This window comes from Equus przewalskii, chromosome 9, assembly GCF_037783145.1.
Source record: "Equus przewalskii isolate Varuska chromosome 9, EquPr2, whole genome shotgun sequence".
Classification (NCBI taxonomy): Eukaryota; Metazoa; Chordata; class Mammalia; order Perissodactyla; family Equidae; genus Equus; species Equus przewalskii.
Window position 1 is genome coordinate 26,410,247 of NC_091839.1, and position 4,940 is coordinate 26,415,186.

General features: G+C 55.8%; 1 long non-coding RNA gene across 1 annotated transcript; it reads left to right on the plus strand.

Moving 5' to 3' along the window:
- Window positions 1-1,218: 1,218 nt before the first annotated feature.
- On the plus strand, window positions 1,219-4,512 carry LOC139073585 (uncharacterized). The gene is made up of 3 exons (XR_011522479.1): window positions 1,219-1,516; window positions 3,564-3,686; window positions 4,390-4,512. It is a non-coding gene; the product is annotated as an uncharacterized lncRNA (long non-coding RNA).
- The last annotated feature ends 428 nt before the right edge of the window (window positions 4,513-4,940 follow it).

The window sequence follows — 4,940 nt, forward strand, 5'->3', positions numbered from 1 at the left end:
CCCAGGGCACATAGCAGGACAGCTGATCCTTTTCTTCCCACGGTTACATTGGACGCCATTATCCGTGGACTGTGGATCTGCGGGAACTACATTACCCAAAAATCACCGCGAAGAAATCCGCCTCACTGACCAATGAAGGCTAAGAAAACAGTCATTTCTGCACGAACACCAGCAGTCGGGGCGGGACTTCCGGCGTCATCTAGGACGGTCGTTTTGGCTCTTCTCAGGCCTGTTAGTGCGCAAGCTGGGAAGCGCCAGTAGAGGCTGAGGGGACGGACGAGCGGGCGCGGGCGGAGGCGCCGTCGCCAGGGACCAGGGCGGCTCTGAGGCTCGGCGACGCCTCTCGAGGACCCCCGCCCGGCGCCTCGTCTCCCGCCGCTCCCGGCTCCGCTCCGCCTCCGAGGCCGATGGCGGCGGCCGCGCGGAGGGAGCCGGCTCAGGTGAGCGCTCGGCTCCGGCCCGCCCCGCCCGCAGCGCAGCCCGAGCTCCAGCCCTCGGGCGGGCGCTGCTCCCGGGCCTGCAGCCCAGGCCCCGGGGAGGCGCTCGTGGTGATGTGGATTAAGGCTGCCCCAGGTAGAGAAGCCCAAGGTGATCTGGCCTACATGCTGATCTATATGACCCGGTGCATTTTTATGGTATGAATTAGGGCTGCCCCAGGGAGAGAAGCCCAGGGCATCCTCACCTACATGCCGATCTATATGACCAGATTTGTATGTAAAGTTATACGACCGCACAATAACCAGACCCATCTGCATTGAAATCATTTAATGACTTTTTACATCATCTTTTCTTTTTCCAGTAAAAATAAGTCACGTACCCGTGCCTTATAAATTTAGCTCTAACCCTCAACTTGGGGCAGCAGCTCTTTACTGCCCATGGGTCCTGTCCCCATGCTATTCCATACTGTTCTCTAAATAAAGGAGCACTACTACCAGACCTTCAGAGTCCAAGAAATCTTTCTTTCGACTCTTTGGCTTGCGGTCCCGGCATTAATGGGGCCTGTGGCTGCCAGCGGGGGCTGGGCTGCGGGCGAGGGTTCCGGGCTGAGGGGCAGCGGGGCCCGGCGGAGGGGACGGTGTGAGGAGGGGTCCCGCCTGGACCGGCAGGGGAGGGGCGGCGGTCCGAGAGCCCCGGAGCCGACAGGGCTGTGTCTGCAGGGGTCGGAGAGTTGGGCCTCACGTCTGACTGGCAGCGGAGGGTTGTACTTTTCTTCTCAAGGTGCTGTGGGTCATGGAGGATTGTGAACAGTAGAGGGAGACGATGGAGCTGAGTCAGGGATGTGGTTTCTCAAATGGCGCTCAGAGGAGAACAGGTGGGAGGTGGCTGAGTCCTTGAGGAGGCCCCACAGCGGATGAGAGTGAGCGCTGAGGACCAAGGACGCAGTCGTTCCGAGGTCGCCTGGCGCCAGGACTGGGCAGTGGCTGCAGGATGCGGCCGACCACGGTTGCAGCCTCTCAAGAACTCCCTCATCCCACAGAGTCACATGACTACAGAAGCTCTTATGGACCCTGCGCAGGTGAGTGGAGGGTGTTCCCGAACCTTCCAAGTTCTGACCTCACCCATGTGGTTTCTGGGACTGTGGTGTCCTGGAAGTTTTCCAGGCCATTTTCCAGCACTTAGGCATGGGGACCCAGAGCAGACCCCAAGCCCAGGGTGGTAAGCGCAGGCCGCAGTTTACATGGAATGGTTCCTGTTGTGGGCAATCAATAGAATGAGGTGAGGAAGGTTGCACCAAACCTAGGTACCAGTAAGTGCGAAGGTTGGAGGTGGGGCTAAGCTGGAAGTGCTCAGGGAAGCGCATGTCTCTTCATTCCTGAGGGAAGTGAGAGCAAAGAGGCAGGTCTGGAATGGCTCCCTGAGAGTCAGGTGTCTATTCTGGAGGTGATGAAGCAATGAGCGATTTGGAGCAGAGGAGGGTGGTGATCAGACCCAGCTCTCCTCCAGCTCCCTGTGCTGCAGCTGGAAAGCAAGAGGCCTGTGTGTGTATGAGGGAGGAGACGGGAATACAGGGAGGAGGCTGCTGCAGGAGTCCCGGTGAGTGCTGATGGCGTGGACCATGCCGTGGCCATTGAGCTGCTGGAAATGGTTGGAGGCTGGATCTGTTCTTTTTAGTAGATCAGCTTGGGTTTTCTGATTTTGCGCATGAGGGGAGAAAGGTAGTCAGGGATGACTGCAAGGTTTTTGGGTTTAGAAGCTGAAGAATGGAAGGGCCATCAACTGAGATGTGGCAGTTGATAATAGGAGTAATTTTCACTGGGGATACCAGGAGTTTTGATTTTGGCCATGTTAAGAGTCTGAGGTGTTTCAGGGAACAATTAGTGGAGGCTGAAGTGGGCAGCTGGACACACAGGTCTGGAAATCTGGGGAGGGGTTCAGGATGGAGACCTCTCCAAAAGCTGCTGGACAGTTTGTGGACTAGGGTGGAGCCTTGGGTCACATTTATCAAGGGAAACCTGGTCATGCTAATAGTAGCCCTGGAAGGGGAGTGTAGGGGCTGAGAACTGGATCTCTTGCTTGGGCTTCTGGGTGAGTGGTGTCACAAGACAGATTAGGAGATGTGACCATGGGAACAGTGGGAGAGAGGGTGATTTGGCAGGCTTCTGAAGGATGAGTGCAGATGATCAGATGTGGAGGCACAGGGGTCACTGAGGCCAGATGACAGTGAGGTCAGGACTCCTGTTTAGTCACCACTCTCTGGGCTCTCCAGGATTTTGTCGAGGCCTTAGTGTGTCTGGGGTGTTGCATTCAGGCTGGCGGATTAGCTCAGAGGCACAGTTGGTCATCGGGGAGAGTCAGTGGGCCTGAGGTGGAGGGCTGTTGAGGCTGGGCTTTGAATGAAGGTTAGGAGGAGAGGGGAAGGCTGCGACTGGTGAGGGACATGAGTGCAGCACAAGTGGAAGGCAGCCGTGGTGGTTCTGGGCAGCTGCGGCTGAAGCAAGGAAGCCAGGCAGGCAGGAGACCTGCATAGCAGGATTCAGAGCTGCCTTTGGTGATTGGGAGCATCAGGTGTCTGGGTAGTACTGGATCATGTTTGAATTTGCTACAGATTCTCGAATGTCTTGTGCTGAATAACATGTGAGGAGCCCAGGGAGAAGCCTCAGTGTGAGGCAGGGAGGTGGAAGTGGCTTTGTCGATGCAGCTGTGTGAGGGAGGTGTGGGAGAGAGAGTGATGTGTATGTGGAGAGGGAGTGAGAACTGATATCCTCAGGGTCCTGGCATTGAGGACAGAGGGGTGATGGTTAAGCCGTTATTTGGGTGTGTCTTGTAAACACAATCTGGATCAACCCAGGGGAATTGCCTGAAAGGAAGGTGGCCCTCCTTGCCAGGCCTCCAGCTTATATATCACGTATCTGCCCCCTCTGCCCCTGTGCCTGTTGTTGCTGTGTGCTGACACAGTGATCAATGGAACCATGAGGAGAGAGCAGGGACCACTGGGCCCAGGGCCTGGTGTCTGCTGTATAGATGTGTAGGAGGAGAGTGAGCAGGGGATGGCTGTGTGGAGGGATGAATGTGGAGTCCTAGTAAAGGGCTGATCATGCAGTGATCTGTCTCCATCATGGCAGGGCTGTGTGACCTCTGAGAACATGGCCATCTTCTCCAGGGGAAATGAGGGCTCCTTGATGAGGCTCGGAGGCTCCTGTGCTGTGATGCCGTGCTGGAGAACTTGGCGCTTACAGCATCCCTGTGTAAGGCCCTCATATCCCTGCCAGTGTCCTAAGCTGCTGTCTGTCCTCTTTCCCCTAGAGGCAGCTCTGTCCTTTCCACAGCTGGATCGTGGACTCTGCTAACTCCCCCACCTTCCTAGCACTTGCACTGTGGATGCCAGCACTGAGCTGTGCACTGGCCTGAGCAGTGCATTCCCCCAGCAGCCCTGTCACCTGCTGCCTCACCATGTGTGTGGAAGGATCCAAGAGTCAGGAGTCTTGTAGTCAGAATAACGGGTCTCCCCTTGCTTGCCCTCTGCCTGCCCAGATGACCATGTCCATATCCATGGCACCTGTGTGCCCCAGATTCTACTTCCTGCCTGTAGCTGACATTTCCTGACACCTGCCTGTGCCAGGAATTGCTAGCCTCATCATGGTCACTGCTGTACTTAAGTGGACCATGGGCTGTTCTTCCAAGATCTTCCTTTAGGTTTTTGTTGGAGACTCTGACTCTCTTCCTTATGCTGTACCATCCTTGTGTCCTTTGTCTGGTGAGGTGTCCCCTATTCTCTGATCTTCAGAGGCTTGGTATGGCCAAGCAACCCCTTCCTCAGCTTGCCCCCAGCTCCCTTGTTCTCAGAACAATCCAGTGGACTCATTCCTTGTATCTGACACAACTTTGTGATGGGGCTTCCCGCTCCCACCACCGTCAGCCTACATTTCCTCAGCTTTTCTCTGCTTTCAGGTTGTTGGCATGGAACGGAGCATGAGGAGACAGCTTCTGAGCAGCTCTTCTGTAGAAGCAGAGTCAAAAGGCAGGACTTCCAAGGCAGGTCCATTGACTGGGAAGACTCACCTGGGTGAGAGGCCTGTGCTAGTCTTGAAAGACCTTCTGCAACTGGCTTAGCACCGAACAACATACCCTGGGTGGAAACTCTGCTTGGGTGGAACATGTACTAACTTTTACCAGCACCAAAAGCAGGGCAGGGCAGAGCACCCCTTGAAACAGGATGTGAGAGGACTGCGTTTGTGAAGAACTACAGAATCCACATGTCGGGGAAGCCTTTGACCTCTGGGGAAGTTGGGGAGGACATCCCGGCCCACCTCAGGTCTTCTGCAGCACCAGGCCAGTCCCTTTGGTGGGAAGCCACACAGCAGCCTTGAGTCAGGGAGGCCTGTCACAGTGGAACGTGGGGTGAATGTGGGAAAGCTGCCAGCCACAAGCACACTCTTACTCGACATCAGAGTGTCTGCTATAGAGAAGCCTTCGCTTGCAAATACAGACGAGTTTAGCAA